At 45.6% G+C, this 17,139-nt stretch overlaps 1 long non-coding RNA gene across 2 annotated transcripts in view; it reads right to left on the bottom strand.

Moving 5' to 3' along the window:
- The window catches only part of LOC122556942 (uncharacterized), a 79,922-nt gene that overhangs the window by 52,947 nt on the left and 9,836 nt on the right, over nucleotides 1-17,139 (bottom strand). For both annotated transcript variants that reach the window (XR_015759679.1, XR_006313718.2), the window contains exon 3: nucleotides 5,608-5,704. This is a non-coding gene — a long non-coding RNA (uncharacterized LOC122556942). The remainder of the gene's footprint in view (nucleotides 1-5,607; nucleotides 5,705-17,139) is intronic.

Here is a 17,139-nt window from a genome sequence, read left to right on the forward strand (position 1 = left end):
GTGTGAATGTCACAGAGTGGTGTTCCTGTCAGTGTGAATATCACAGAGTGGTGTTCCTGTCAGTGTGAATATCACAGAGTGGTGTTCCTGTCAGTCTGAATGTCACAGAGAGGTGTTCCTGTCAGTGTGAATATCACAGAGTGGTGTTCCTGTCAGTGTGAATATCACAGAGTGGTGTTCCTGTCAGTGTGAATGTCACAGAGTGGTGTTCCTGTCAGTGTGAATATCACACAGAGCTGTTCCTGTCAGTGTGAATATCACAGAGAATTGTTTCTGTCAGTGTGAATATCACAGAGAACTGTTTCTGTCAGTGTGAATATCACAGAGTGGTGTTCCTGTCAGTGTGAATATCACAGAGTGGTGTTCCTGTCAGTGTGAATATCACAGAGTGGTGTTCCTGTCAGTGTGAAAATCACACAAAGCTGTTCCTGTCAGTGTGAATATCACAGAGTGGTGTTCCTGTCAGTGTGAATATCACAGAGTGGTGTTCCTGTCAGTGTGAATATCACAGAGAGGTGTTTCTGTCAGTGTGAATATCACAGAGAGGTGTTCCTGTCAGTCTGAATATCACAGAGAGGTGTTCCTGTCAGTGTGAATATCACACAGAGCTGTTCCTGTCAGTGTGAATATCACAGAGAGGTGTTCCTGTCAGTCTGAATATCACACAGAGCTGTTCCTGTCAGTGTGAATATCACAGAGTGGTGTTCCTGTCAGTGTGAATATCACAGAGAACTGTTTCTGTCAGTGTGAATATCACAGAGAACTGTTTCTGTCAGTGTGAATATCACAGAGTGGTGTTCCTGTCAGTGTGAATATCACACAGAGCTGTTCCTGTCAGTGTGAATATCACAGAGAGGTGTTCCTGTCAGTCTGAATATCACAGAGTGGTGTTCCTGTCAGTGTGAATATCACAGAGAGGTGTTCCTGTCAGTGTGAATATCACAGAGTGGTGTTCCTGTCAATGTGAATATCACAGAGAGGTGTTCCTGTCAGTCTGAATATCACAGAGAGGTGTTCCTGTCATCTGAATATCACAGAGAGGTGTTCCTGTCAGTGTGAATATCACAGAGAGGTGTTCCTGTCAGTCTGAATATCACAGAGAACTGTTTCTGTCAGTCTGAATATCACAGAGTGGTGTTCCTGTCTGTCTGAATATCACAGAAAGGTGTTCCTGTCAGTGTGAATATCACAGAGTGGTGTTCCTGTCAGTGTGAATGTCACAGAGTGGTGTTCCTGTCAGTGTGAATATCACAGAGTGGTGTTCTTGTCAGTGTGAATGTCACAGAGTGGTGTTCCTGTCAGTGTGAATATCACAGAGTGGAGTTCCTGTCAGTGTGAATATCACAGAGTGGTGTTCCTGTCAGTGTGAATGTCACAGAGTGGTGTTCCTGTCAGTGTGAATATCACAGAGTGGTGTTCCTGTCAGTGTGAATATCACTGAGTGGTGTTCCTGTCAGTGTGAATATCACAGAGAGGTGTTCCTGTCAGTGTGAATATCACAGAGTGGTGTTCCTGTCAGTGTGAATATCACAGAGAGGTGTTCCTGTCAGTGTGAATATCACAGAGAGGTGTCCCTGTCAGTGTGAATATCACAGAGTGGTGTTCCTGTCAGTCTGAATATCACAGAGTGGTGTTCCTGTCAGTCTGAATGTCACAGAGAGGTGTTCCTGTCAGTGTGAATATCACAGAGTGGTGTTCCTGTCAGTGTGAATATCACAGAGAGGTGTTTCTGTCAGTGTGAATATCACAGAGTGGTGTTCCTGTCAGTGTGAATATCACAGAGAGGTGTTCCTGTCAGTGTGAAAATCACACAAAGCTGTTCCTGTCAGTGTGAATATCACAGAGTGGTGTTCCTGTCAGTGTGAATATCACAGAGTGGTGTTCCTGTCAGTGTGAATATCACAGAGTGGTGTTCCTGTCAGTGTGAATATCACAGAGAGGTGTTCCTGTCAGTGTGAATATCACAGAGAGGTGTTCCTGTCTGTCTGAATATCACAGAGAGGTGTTCCTGTCAGTGTGAATATCAGAGAGTGGTGTTCCTGTCAGTGTGAATATCACAGAGAACTGTTCCTGTCAGTGTGAATATCACAGAGTGGTGTTCCTGTCAGTGTGAATGTCACAGAGTGGTGTTCCTGTCAGTGTGAATATCACAGAGTGGTGTTCCTGTCAGTGTGAATATCACAGAGTGGTGTTCCTGTCAGTCTGAATGTCACAGAGAGGTGTTCCTGTCAGTGTGAATATCACAGAGTGGTGTTCCTGTCAGTGTGAATATCACAGAGTGGTGTTCCTGTCTGTCTGAATATCACAGAGAGGTGTTCCTGTCAGTGTGAATATCAGAGAGTGGTGTTCCTGTCAGTGTGAATATCACAGAGAACTGTTCCTGTCAGTGTGAATATCACAGAGTGGTGTTCCTGTCAGTGTGAATGTCACAGAGTGGTGTTCCTGTCAGTGTGAATATCACAGAGTGGTGTTCCTGTCAGTGTGAATATCACAGAGTGGTGTTCCTGTCAGTGTGAATATCACAGAGTGGTGTTCCTGTCAGTGTGAATATCACAGAGAGGTGTTCCTGTCAGTGTGAATATCACAGAGAGGTGTTCCTGTCTGTCTGAATATCACAGAGAGGTGTTCCTGTCAGTGTGAATATCAGAGAGTGGTGTTCCTGTCAGTGTGAATATCACAGAGAACTGTTCCTGTCAGTGTGAATATCACAGAGTGGTGTTCCTGTCAGTGTGAATGTCACAGAGTGGTGTTCCTGTCAGTGTGAATATCACAGAGTGGTGTTCCTGTCAGTGTGAATATCACAGAGTGGTGTTCCTGTCAGTCTGAATGTCACAGAGAGGTGTTCCTGTCAGTGTGAATATCACAGAGTGGTGTTCCTGTCAGTGTGAATATCACAGAGTGGTGTTCCTGTCTGTCTGAATATCACAGAGCACTGTTTCTGTCAGTGTGAATATCAGAGAGTGGTGTTCCTGTCAGTGTCAATATCACAGAGAACTGTTCCTGTCAGTGTGAATATCACAGAGTGGTGTTCCTGTCAGTGTGAATGTCACAGAGTGGTGTTTATGTCAGTGTGAATATCACAGAGTGGTGTTCCTGTCAGTGTGAATATCACAGAGTGGTGTTCCTGTCAGTCTGAATATCACAGAGTGGTGTTCCTGTCAGTGTGAATGTCACAGAGTGGTGTTCCTGTCAGTGTGAATGTCACAGAGTGGTGTTCCTGTCAGTGTGAATATCACAGAGTGGTGTTCCTGTCAGTGTGAATATCACAGAGAGGTGTTCCTGTCAGTGTGAATATCACAGAGTGGTGTTCCTGTCAGTCTGAATATCACAGAGAGGTGATCCTGTCAGTGTGAAAATCACACAAAGCTGTTCCTGTCAGCTTGAATATACTGCAAGATATTTATGTCACCAGGAATATAACAGAGAGCTGATCTTGTCAGTGTGAATATGACACAAAAGTGTTCCTGTCAAACTGAATATTACACAGAGCTGTTCCTGTCAATGTCAATATCACACAGAGCTGTTCCTGTCTGTGTGAATATCTCAGAAAGTGTCCTGTTATTGGGAAGGTATAAATGGTGTTCCTGTCACCGGGAATATCTCAGAGTGGCGTTCCTGTCAGTGTGAATATCTCAGAATGGTGTTCCTGCCATTGAGAATTTATCACAGAGGGGTTCCTGTCACCAGGAATATCTCAGAGAGATGTTCCTGTCACTGGGAATATATCAGAGTTATGTTCCTGTCACCGGGAATATCACAGAGTGGTGTTCCTGTCAGTGTGAATATCACAGAGAGGTGTTCCTGTCAGTGTGAATATCAGAGAGGTGTTCCTGTCAGTCTGAATGTCACAGAGAGGTGTTCCTGTCAGTGTGAATATCACAGAGTGGTGTTCCTGTCAGTGTGAATGTCACAGAGTGGTGTTCCTGTCAGTGTGAATATCACAGAGTGGTGTTCCTGTCAGTGTGAATATCACAGAGAGGTGTTCCTGTCAGTGTGAATATCACAGAGAGGTGTTCCTGTCAGTCTGAATATCACAGAGAGGTGTTCCTGTCAGTGTGATTATCACACAGAGCTGTTCCTGTCAGTGTGAATATCACAGAGAATTGTTTCTGTCAGTGTGAATATCACAGAGAACTGTTTCTGTCAGTGTGAATATCACAGAGAGGTGTTCCTGTCAGTGTGAATATCACAGAGTGGTGTTCCTTTCAGTGTGAATATCACAGAGTGGTGTTCCTGTCAGTGTGAATATCACAGAGAGGTGTTCCTGTCAGTGTGAATATCACAGAGTGGTGTTCCTGTCAGTGTGAATATCACAGAGTGGTGTTCCTGTCAGTGTGAATGTCATAGAGTGGTGTTCCTGTCAGTGTGAATATCACAGAGTGGTGTTCCTGTCAGTGTGAATATCACAGAGTGGTGTTCCTGTCAGTGTGAATATCACAGAGAACTGTTTCTGTCAGTGTGAATATCACAGAGTGGTGTTCCTGTCAGTGTGAATATCACAGAGAACTGTTTCTGTCAGTCTGAATATCACAGAGAGGTGTTCCTGTCAGTGTGAATATCACAGAGTGGTGTTCCTGTCAGTGTGAATATCACAGAGTGGTGTTCCTGTCAGTCTGAATGTCACAGAGAGGTGTTCCTGTCAATGTGAATATCACAGAGTGGTGTTCCTGTCAGTGTGAATATCACAGAGAGGTGTTCCTGTCAGTCTGAATATCACAGAGTGGTGTTCCTGTCAGTGTGAATGTCACAGAGAGGTGTTCCTGTCAGTGTGAATATCACAGAGTGGTGTTCCTGTCAGTGTGAATATCACAGAGTGGTGTTCCTGTCAGTCTGAATGTCACAGAGAGGTGTTCCTGTCAGTGTGAATATCACAGAGTGGTGTTCCTGTCAGTGTGAATATCACAGAGTGGTGTTTCTGTCAGTGTGAATATCACAGAGAGGTGTTCCTGTCAGTGTGAATATCACAGAGTGGTGTTCCTGTCAGTCTGAATATCACAGAGAGGTGTTCCTGTCAGTGTGAAAATCACAGAGAGCTGATCCTGTCAGTGTGAAAATCACACAAAGCTGTTCCTGTCAGTGTGAATATACTGCAAGATATTTCTGTCACCAGGAATATAACAGAGAGCTGTTCTTGTCAGTGTGAATATCACACAAAAGTGTTCCTGTCAAACTGAATATTACACAGAGCTGTTCCTGTCAATGTCAATATCACACAGAGCTGTTCCTGTCTGTGTGAATATCTCAGAAAGTGTCCTGTTATTGGGAAGGTATAAATGGTGTTCCTGTCACCGGGAATATCTCAGAGTGGCGTTCCTGTCAGTGTGAATATCTCAGAATGGTGTTCCTGCCATTGAGAATTTATCACAGAGGGGTTCCTGTCACCAGGAATATCTCAGAGAGATGTTCCTGTCACTGGGAATATATCAGAGTTATGTTCCTGTCACCGGGAATATCACAGAGAGGTGTTCGTGTCACCAGGAATATCTCAGAGAGGTGTTTCTGTCACCGGGAATGTATGAGAGTGGCGTTCCTGTCACTGGGAATATCTCATAGTGGTGATCTTGCAGGTTTGGATATAAAGTAAAAATGAATTCTGAACTCACTGACCGTATCCAGTTGTAAGTGAAGAGTTTTCGTAGAGTTGACCAGAAGGCTCTCATTGGTTCATATCGATCATTGATCTGAGTTTTGGCAGGATCAGCATCTGAAATCAAGTGTCCAGAAATGTACAATGAGATTAGAAGTGATGCAGTCTTACTTCAAGCTATTTTCCAGAAAATATCACGTTCCCATTGTTTATGCAGATCAATCATACATTTGGTATTCTATGATCACCTCTTCCATGCTGGAATTGGGCACAATTCTGCCTGTTCGTGGGGTGCAGAATGATTTCCAAAAAGGATCCAGTGTATTGGTCTAACCAGACATGTTATAGATGCCATCATTGTGGAACCGATTGAATGAATATCTGCCAGACATGTACATAACTAACAGACCCCCACTCAGGCACATATTAATTAATAGTCAAGAGTGTGGTGCTGGAAAAGCACAGCAGGTCAGGCAGCATCCGAGGAGCAGGAAAATTGACGGTTTAGGCATAAGCCCTTCATCAGGAATGAAGCTTGTGGGCTGGGGCTGAGAGATAAATGGAAGGTGGGTGGGGCTGGGGTGAAGATAGCTGGGAATGTAATAGGTAGATGCAGGAGGGGTGAAAGTGTTAGATCGGAGAGGAAGGTGGAGTGGATAGGTGGAAAAGAAGATGGACAGGTAGGACAGTTCAAGAGGGCAGTGCCAAGTTGGAGGCTTGGAATTGGGATAAGGTGAAGGGAGGGGAAATGGGGAAACTGGTGAAATCCACATTTTTCGCATGTAGTTGCAAGGTTCCAAGGCAGAAGATGAGGCATTCTTCCACCAGACATCGGATGGTTAAGGTTTGGTGATGGAGGAGGCCCAGGACATCCATGTCCTTGCTGGAGTGGGAGTTGGAGGGGGAGTTGAAGTGTTTGGCCACGGGGCGGTGGGGCTGTTTGGTGCACGTGTCCCAGAGATATTCTCTGAAATGATCTGCATTTGTCGTCCTGTCTCCCTCACCAGTTTCCTCATTTCTCCTCCCCCACCTTATCTTAGTCCCAAACCTGAACACACGCACCAACAGGTTAAAGAACAGCTTCTTCCCTGCCATCATCTGACTGTTGAAAGGACTCTTTAACTTTTTAAAATGTTGATCTTGCTGTTGTTGATCCTGCTTTGCCCACCATCTGTGAAGTTGAGTTCTATATGCCTCAATCTGCCTCAGCACCCTATGATCTATATATCCTTGTTTGCTATGAGCTGCCTGTACTGCACGCAAAACAAAGCTTTTCACTGTACGTAGGTACATGTGACTACAATAAATCAAACCAAATCAAGATGTTTCCATTAGTAGGAAGGATTAGGTCTCAAGAACACAGCCTCAAAGTGAAGGGACAACCCTTTAGAACTGAGATGGGGGAAGAATTTCTTCAGTCAGAGGGAGGTTAATCCATGGAACTCATTGCTTCAGAAGGCTATGGAGGTCACATCATTGAGTGTATTTAAGACAGAGATAGACAAGTTCTTGATTAGTAAGGGGATCAAGGGTTGCAGGGAGAAGGCAGGAGAGTGGGGATGAGAAACATATCAGCCATGATCGAATAGTAGAGCAGAGTCGACAGGCAGAAAGGCCTAATTCTATTCCTATATCGTATGGTCTTATGACCAGGTTGCAAAGGACTTTGTCAGTGATGTAATCAATACATCTGCCACAAGATCCTGCAGTTGCTTGACTTCTATCCACTTGCACCAAGAGAAGGCATTTACGAGCATTGAGAACAGTTTCCCTCTGAGCTTGATGAAGTTCATCCTGAGATCTTCCCTGGTCTTGTTGGAAAGGAAGATGACACTAACAGTTCTCTTGTTCTCCTGGCAATGAATAGCTCCAGTAATACGGCTCAATACCATCTCTTCCAATGAGAGACCCAGCCAGCAAACATAATATTGCTTTCTGGTTTGACGTTTTATGACACCCAGCTATCCTTGGTGTAATCATTGTATGTATCGAGTCTCAGCAATGGTTAATGACTCATCATTAATGAGGAAATCATAAACTACACCATGGTATCCTCTGTCCATAGTAAGTAAGAGAACAGGATTACAAGGCATGTATGCTGCCATCCTTTGATGCAGTGCTCTCTGATCTGAGTGTACCCTTCATCAGGTTATTGATTTACTCTATCCATGCCCTTCATGATTTTAAACACCTTATAAGGTTACCCCTCAGCCTCTGATGCTCCAGGGAAAACAGTCCCAGTCTTTTCAGCCTCTCCCTATAGCCAAAACTCTCCAATCCTGGCAACATCCTGTAAATCTTTTCTGAACCCTTTCAAGTTTCACAACATCCTTCCTATAGCAGGGAGACCAGAACTGAACACAGTATTCCAAAAGTGGCCGAATCAATGTCCTGTCTCGACGCAACATGACCTCCCAACTCAATACTCAATACTCTGACCAATAAACGAAAGCATACCAAATGCCTTCTTCACTGTCCAAACTACCTGTGATTCCTCTTTCAAGGAGCTATGAACCTGTACTCCAAGGTCTCTTTGTTCAGCAATACTCCCTAGGACCTCACCATTAAGTGTATAAGTCCTGCTAAGATTTGCTTTCCCAAAATGCAGCACCTCACATTTATCTGAATTAAACTCCATCTGCCACTTCTCAGCCCATTGGCCCATCTGGTCAAGATCCTGTTATAATCTGAGGTAACCCTCTTCACTGTCCACTACACCTCCAATTTTGGTGTCATCTGCAAACTTACTAACTATACCTCCTATGTTCACATCCAAAAAATTTATATAAATGACGAAAAGCAGGGGACCCAGCATTGATGCTTGTGGCACACCACTGGTCACAGCCCTCCAGTCGAAAAAGCAACCCTCCACCACCATCCTCTGTCTTCTTTCTTCCAAATGGTGGGAGTCCAGAACTAGAGGGCATAGGTTTCGGGTAAGAATGGAAAGATTTAAAAGGGATTAGATTAGATTAGATTAGATTAGATTAGATTAGATTACTTACAGTGTGGAAACAGGCCCTTCGGCCCAACAAGTCCACACCGACCCGCCGAAGCGCAACCCACCCATACCCCTACATTTACCCCTTTAACCTAACACTACGGGCAATTTGGCATGGCCAATTCACCTAACCTGCACATCTTTGGACTGTGGGAGGAAACCGGAGCACCCGGAGGAAACCCACGCAGACACTGTCTGGGTAAGGGGTCTGCTCTCTGTCTGGGTAACGTGTGTGCTCCCTGTCTGGGTCTGTCTGGGTAAGGAGTCTGCTCCCTGTCTGGGTCTGTCTGGGTAAGGAGTCTGCTCCCTGTCTGGGTCTGTCTGGGTAAGGAGTCTGCTCCCTGTCTGGGTCTGTCTGGGTAAGGAGTCTGCTCCCTGTCTGGGTCAGGGTAAGGTGTCTGCTCCCTGTCTGGGTCTGTCTGGGTGAGGTGTCTGCTCCCTGTCTGGGTCTGTCTGGGTAAGGTGTCTGCTCCCTGTTTGGGTCTGGGTAAGGTGTCTGCTCCCTGTCTAGGTAACGTGTGTGCTCCCTGTCTGGGTCTGTCTGGGTAAGGAGTCTGCTCCCTGTCTGGGTCTGTCTGGGTAAGGAGTCTGCTCCCTGTCTGGGTCTGTCTGGGTAAGGAGTCTGCTCCCTGTCTGGGTCTGTCTGGGTAAGGTGTCTGCTCCCTGTCTGGGTCTGTCTGGGTAAGGTGTCTGCTCCCTGTCTGGGTCTGTCTGGGTAAGGTGTCTGCTCCCTGTCTGGGTCTGTCTGGGTAAGGTGTCTGCTCCCTGTCTGGGTCTGGGTAAGGAGTCTGCTCCCTACTGGGTCTGGTTAAGGAGTCTGCTCCCTGTCTGGGTCTGGGTACGGAGTCTGCTCCCTACTGGGTTTGTCTGGGTAAGGAGTCTGCTCCCTGTCTGGGTCTGTCTGGCTAAGGAGACTGCTCCCTGTCTGGGTCTGTCTGGGTAAGGTGGCTGCTCCCTGTCTGGGTCTGTCTGGGTAAGGTGGCTGCTCCCTGTCTGGGTCTGTCTGGGTAAGGAGTCTGTTCCCTGTCTGGGTCTGACTGGGTAAGGAAACTGCTGTCTGTCTGGGTAAGGAGTTTGCTCCCTGTCTGGGTCAGGGTAAGGTGTCTGCTCTCTGTCTGGGTAAGGTGTCTGCTCCCTGTCTGGGTCTGTCTGGGTAAGGAGTCTGCTCCCTGTCTGGGTCTGTCTGGGTAAGGTGTCTGCTCCCTGTCTGAATCAGGATCTAAGGTGCAACTTTTTCATTCAAAGGGCGGTATGTGTATGGAATGAGTTGCCAGAGGAAATGGTGGAAGCTGGCACAATTACAACATTTAAAAAACATCTGGATGGGTATATGAATTAGAAGGGTTTTGAGGGATATGGGCCAAGTGCTGGCAAATGGGACTAGATTAGTTTAGGCTATCTGGTCGGCATGGACGAGTTTGACTGAAGGGTCTATTTCTGTACTGTATATCTCTGTGACTTTATGACTCTAAAGGTTTCTGCCTGTACAATGAAAACTCCATTTCTTGGTTCACACCTTGCCACAGGGATACGGGATGAAACATCTTCTTTCATCTGCTGTTTCCCTGGAACATATTTTGTCCTTGCATCAAACCTCATCATCCTTAGCCTGAATCGTTATTTTTGTAGAGGAATTTCACTGACTCCTGTGAATTAAGAGAGTCACTCAAGACTCGGGTTCTGTTTCTATCTTGAAGTGATGAATATGAACAAATCCTATTAACATTTCACAAGTCCATAGAGTGACTAATGCTTCTGTCTCTATCGCTAGTCATATTTCTGTTCAGTCCTCTGTCAGTGAACTGGAATTGTAGATCTTTGTTTCCCATTGTCTGTATCTGTTAAGAGTACAGATCCAAGACCTGTAGAAAGTGCATCTTTGACAATGATGGTGATTAGCTCTGGGTCAAAGGGAACTAAAATATCACATCATATCAGTATCTATCTCTGATGTTCTCAAAAGATCTGTGCTGTGCTTTCTTACAGAATCATGGAATGTCTTGTTGTACCAGGTGGCTCATTGACAACAGCTAGATTGGGCAGGAATTTTCTACTTGGGTTTATCTTGCTTGTGAATCCTCAGAGATCAGTCACATTCCAAGAAGCCGGAAACTCAATTGCTTTGTCTTGGGTGGATCTACTCTGACACAGCTACATAAGAATCCTACTCATTGATTACATTTCAGCCTTCAACACTATTATCCCCTCAAGACTGATTACTAAACTTAGTGATCTCAGACTAAGTCCCACTCTCTGTAACTGGATCCTCAGTTTTCTGACCCACAGGCCACAATCAGTGACGATTGGGGACAATATTTCATCTTCACAAACACTGGAGTCCCCCAGGGGTGCATACTCAACCCCCTACTGTACTCACTGTATACCCATAACAGTTTCGCCAAATACCAGACTAACGGCATTTACGAATTTGCTAGTGACACCACCACAGTCGGTCAAATGTCAGATGGTGACAAAACAGACTATAGATGGGAGGTGGAAGACCTAGAAAAATGGTGCCCTGAGAACAACCTAGCTCTCAATGCCAGAAAAACCAAGGAACTCATTATTCACTTTCGGCGGGATGTTACTCATGCCCCCCTACATAGTAACAGCACACAGGTGGAACGAGTGGAGAGTGTCAAGTTCCTGAGAATGGTCATCCACAACAAGCTCTCTTGGATCTTCATGTGGACACACTGGTTACAAAGACTCAACCACATCTATTCTTCCTCAGGCAGCTGAGGAAATTTGGCATGACGGCGAATACTCTTGCCAACTTTTATAGGTGCGCCATTGAGAGCATTCTGCCTGGATGTATCACTGCCTGGTGTGGCAACTGTACCATTCAAGATCGGAGACGGTTACAGAGAGTGGTGAACTCGGCCTGGACAATCACAAAGGCCAACCTCCTATCTATAGAATCCATCTACCAGGCCCGCTGTCAAGGAAAGGCCGCCAGCATTCTCAAAGATCCATCCTACCCTGGCAATGTCGTTCTACAACCTCTACCATCGGGGAGAAAGTACAGAAACCTGAACACATGCACCAGCCAGTTTCAAAACAGTTTCTACCCTACTGTTAGAATACTGAATGGACTCACAAGCTCTTAACATTCACCTGTACCTCTGTTTTTGTTTTTGCCGCTGTTTACCTTTTATTTATTTATCTATGCTGCTTAACTATGTGTTCTGCCTATATTGCTCACAAGATAAAGCTTTCCACTGTGCGTCAGTATGCATGACAAAAAATTCAATTCAATTCAATTCAATTCAATTCACTGGTGGCATCCTCAATGTGTCCAAGGGACTTGATGGTCAGCTATGAGAATGTGCAGGGCTTTTGCTCGAAATGTCAATTTTCCTGCTCCTCGAATGTTGCCTGACCTGCTGTGCTTTTCCAGCAACACTCTAATGTTGACTTTGAGAATGTGCATTTGAGTGTAAGTGCTGCTTGTTGTGAGGGTTACAGTCCAGCTCCTACTGTAATGCTATGTTCGATGTCATGCCTCTACAGTTCAGGGGATCATCCATGTGACATACAATTCCCACCAGTCCTCAGAGAATGCTGGACCATCTCTGGCGCCTCTCTCCCCTTCCCGGACTTCTCCAGCAACTGACTCTGCACCAACATTTATTGCAAACACACTGACTCTCACAGCTACCTCGATTACACCTCCTTCCACACCCCCTCCTGCAAAATGTGACCCCATTCTTCCAATTGCTCCCCATCAGCCAGGAGGAGCCACTCCAGGTGTCCTCCTCTTTCAAGGACTGTAATTTCCCCTCACTCCGATCAACAATGCCCTCAGATGCATGTCCTCATTTCCCGCACCTCTGCCCTCAAACAAAGCCACCCCCAACTGTAATAAGGACGCAGCACCCCTGGTCCGCAAATTCCCCCCCACTGCATCCAATGCATCATCCTTCGCCACTTCCCCCCCACCTGCAGTCTGACCCCACCAACAAAATGACATTTCCCCCTGCCTCACCCAATCCTAACCGCTTTTCACAGGGACTGTTCCCTCTGCGACTCCCTCGTTAGGTCCACACTCCCCACCAACCCCTCCTCCACACCCAGAACTTTCCCCTGCAGACACAGGAGGTGCAAAACCTGGCCCCACTTCGCTGATGCTGCCTGACCTGCTGTATGTTTTTTCAGCTCATTAACTCTTGACTCGCCAGCATCTGCAGTTCACATTAACTCCAATGCTTAGATGTTGTCCTCTGGAAGATTTCAGGGGATAATGTGATGCCAAAGGACAAACTGTTGAAACCAAACCTTACAAGTGTTGCAGTGGGTGTTGTGAGTAACTTAGACTCTTTATAGAGGGGTAGTTGCCAAAAGCCACTATTTGCACCTAGCTTTGTAAAGATTTAACTCTTTCCCAGTTTGGCTAAACTCTCATCCACAAGTGATGGAGAATAAAAATTAAAGTCTTTGTTTCATGTTGACTTTGCTGAGCAGAGCCAACTCAACCTCTCCCTTTAACACCTTAATTCATACCCATTTTAGATCTGTATTTCTCTTCCACCACTTAATAACTCGTTTGACTTTTACAAGGTGTTCCCACTATCTGCCCTCTTTTTCTTCCACCCCTTCTGTCAAAAATATATAAAGGGTGATTTTCCAACACTTTCAGTCCTGAAGAAATGTCCTACCCAACTGGATATGCTACCTCTGCTTTCTGTCCGCAAATGCCGCCGGATCTGCCGAATGGTTCAAACATTTTCTGTGTTTGTTTCAGATTTCCAGCATCCACGGTATTTTGCTTTTACTTACATTTAACTGCTTTGGTCAGCTTGTGTAAGATTGAAGCAGATTCTGTTAGTTCCATGTGGTTTTGGCACTGTGAACATACGCTAGCATCTGCTTGTTGGTTCTGTCACAGGTGAAGTGGCCACTTGATTTAACCTTGAGTTAATTTCTTTCTATACCTTTGTTGAGGATGGAGAGGGGACATTCCTGGTTGTTATCTGACACTGGCTTTACTTCTTTGTTCATAGGCTGATGTGGTCTGATATTTCCAACTTTCCTAGGCCCGTGGAGAGCGGTGGAAATTTAATTCTGAAGTTTTTAGGCTGATCCAGTTCCTCTGCTCTGAAAAATCAGATCTCAGCCAGCACAGGCTTTCCTGCTTCAGAATGAACTATACTTTTTCAGTCTCACATATTGCTCAGATTGTGGAGCTCTTCCCCCAAGCAGGGATGGGCAGCTGTGTCATTAGACTTTTTTTCAGGACTGAGTTAGACAGGTTTCTGATAGAGAAGGGAGTTAAGGGACATGGGACTTGACAGCAATGTGGAAATGAGGTTACGACCAGATCAGCCAAGATCTTATTGAATAGTGGAGTGCATTCAATGGGCTGAATGGCCTACTCCTGCTCTTATGTGCCTACATTTCAGTTCAAACCCATCTGGTTCACTCATGCCCTTTAGGGAAAGGAATCTGCCAACTTTACCTGGTCTGGTCTACGTGTGACTCCAAATCCACGGTAAAGTGGTTGGCTTTTAATGGCCTTCTGGGTAATTAGAGATGGGCAATGAATGTTGGCCTGCCCAGGGGCACCCAGGGCCTGTGAATAAACATTAAAAGTAATCTGTGTAAACTGGGGAATATTGGAACGTTTGTGGCGAAGGTGTTTTCTCCTGGGAGGAGAGTCTGACATCTTCCCTGCCTCACCCATCCTTTTCCTCATCCTCCTTCTTGTATTTGTCACTGGTGGCAATGGCTGAGTCCTCATCCTGTCGAGGCTGGGGAGGAGGAAGGAGATCAGCACAACCTCAGGTAGTGCTGTCGGGATGCCTCCATTAGTTGCTTCAACACAAAAAGCCAAGTAGCATCAGGAGGTGTAGAAAACAATGCTTCAGGTGTAACCTTGTCTTCTACACCTCCTGATGCTGCCTGGCTTACTGTGTTCTTCCAGCCTCCTGCCTGTCTACTTTGGATTCCAGCATCTGCAGTTTTTTTTGTCTCTTCCCATAGTTGTTTCAGCTCACTGATCCTGTGCTGCTCTGCTCCATGATGTTTCTGGTGGATGCCAATTGATGAAAACAGAATTGAGATATCACTCACTGCCTTGGTGGGATTTGAACCCCTGACTCTGGAATGTTAACTTGGGAGTATGAGTCCAGTAGGAGAAAGTGTGGACTGCAGATGCTGAAGATCAGTGGCGAGTGTGGTGCTGGAAAAGCACAGCAGGTCAAGCAGCATCTGAGGAGCAGGAGAATCAATGTTTCAGGCATAAGCCCTTCAACAGTAATACGGTTTGTAGGCTGGGGGACTGAGAGATAAATGTCTCTCTCAGCACCCAGCTCACAAGCCTCATTCCTGATGAAGGGTTTATGCCCAAAACATCGATTCTTCTGCTCCTCAGATGCTGCCTGATCTGCTGTGCTTTCCCAGCACCACACTCTCGACTCCAATATGGTTCCATCCCTTTCTCCTTTCTCCTCTCTAGGAACCACTGCTCCATTTGTTGGTCGCACTACAGAGCCGAGGGAAACATTGCAATCACAGTCCTCCTGCCGATTTGGTGTGGACGGGGAGCTCTCACTGGGCAGATGTATCAGCTTCGTCAACAGGTCCTGGAGTTTCCACAAATTTGGAAATACTGGATGTAAGTCAGGAACCCCTCAGACACAAACTACGTGCCTATCTGTTTTAACTAGTGTAAGGGATCTCTCTGCTACAACCAAGAATGATTGCCACCAATGTATCTACACAGTCCAACAGCCACTGGAATGTCAACCACTCCTGACACTTGCAGCTCATGCATAGCACACCCATGCCTCCAGCATACCCACTTGGGGAACTAAGTACAGAACAACCTCGGTTATCTGAACATCAATTATCCGAATTTCAGATTAGCCAAACAAGATCTCAAGGTCTCGTAAATGCTTCGTTTGTTTACAATCAGATCAGTTATCCAAACAATCAGTTATCCGAACAAAATACTCCCCGCCCCTCTCATTCGGATAATTGAGGTTGTTCTGTAGACTGTGCCAGGAAGTGAGGTGACCACTATTTACCGGCACCATTGGCACTACAGTCCAAGTCCTTTGATTCTGCTTCCGTGTTTGCCTTCAATCCAAAGGATGCAAGATGCTTAGTGCTCTTGTTGGTCTGGATCTCCCAAAATGGGGAAATGGGGTATCGATACTTCACAGTTAGATACTTTCTACTGAAAATCTGGGAACTTGGTGGTGACTTGGGTGCTAAAGAGAAATAGAGAACAATCGGAATCAAAACATTCTCCACTGAAGCCTGGAAGGAAAGTTTAAACACTGACAGTAAGTGTTCAATTAAGGCATTCATGAGAGTGCTGGATGATGACTTTGAGTCAAACAGCATTGAAACAGACCTTTCGCTCCAACTAGTCTATACTGAACATAATCCCAAACTAAAGCAATCCCACCTGCCTGCTCCTGACCCACACTCCTCTAAACCTTTCCTACTCATCTACTTATCCAAATGTCTTTTAAATATTGTAATTAGAGTCAAAGAGATATACAGGAAGAGGAGAAAGTGAAGACTGCAGATGCTGGAAATCAGAATCAAGAGTGTGGTGCTGAAAAAGCACAGCAGGTCAGGCAACATCCAAGAAGCAGGAGAAGGACTTGTGCCCGAAATGTCGATTCTTCTGCTCCTCGGATGCTAGCTGACCTGTTGTGCTTTGCCAATCATAGAGATATACAACATGGAAGCAGACCCTTCAGTCCAACTCGCTCATGCCGACCAGATATTCGAACCTAATCTAGTCCCATTTGTCAGCACTTGGCCCATATCCCTCTAAACCCTTTCTATTCACATATCCATCCAGATGCCTTTTAACTGTTGCAATTGTGCTAGCATCTACCACCTCCTCTGGCAGCTCATTCCAAACATGCATGAAAAAGTTGCTCCTTAGGTCACTTTAAGGTCATACCTTAAACCTATGCCCTCTAGTTTTGGACTCCCCTAACCCAGGGAAAAGACCTTGACTACTCACCCTACCCATGCCGCTCATGATTTTATAAACCTCTATGATGTCATCCCTCAGCCATCGACGCTCCAGGGAAAACAGCCCCAGCTTATCCAGCCTCTCCCTATAGCTCAACATCCTGGAAACATCCTTGTAAATCTTTTCTGAATCCTTTCAAGTTTCACAACATCCTTCCTATAACAGGGAGACCAGAATTGCATGCATATTCCAATAGTGTCCTAACCAATGTCCTGCACAGCCGCAACATGACCTCCCAACTCCTCTACTCAATGCAATGACCAATAAAGGAAAGCATACCAAATGCCTTCTTCATTATCCTATCTACCTGCAATTTCACTTTTAAGTAGCTATGAACCTGCACTCCAAGATCTGTTTGTTCAGCAACACTCACCACAACCTTACCATTAAGTGTATAAGTCCTGCTTTGATTTGCCTTTCCAAAATGCAACAGTTTACATTTATCTAAATTAAACTCCATCTGCCAGTCCACGGTCCATTGGCCCATCTGGTCAAGATCCCATTGTAATCTGAGGTGACCTTCTTCGCTGTCCTCAACACCTCCAATTTTGA

Source organism: Chiloscyllium plagiosum, unplaced genomic scaffold (genome assembly GCF_037043375.1).
Source record: "Chiloscyllium plagiosum isolate Xiang-an unplaced genomic scaffold, Cpla_swu_hap1 HiC_scaffold_16, whole genome shotgun sequence".
NCBI classification, from domain to species: domain Eukaryota; kingdom Metazoa; phylum Chordata; class Chondrichthyes; order Orectolobiformes; family Hemiscylliidae; genus Chiloscyllium; species Chiloscyllium plagiosum.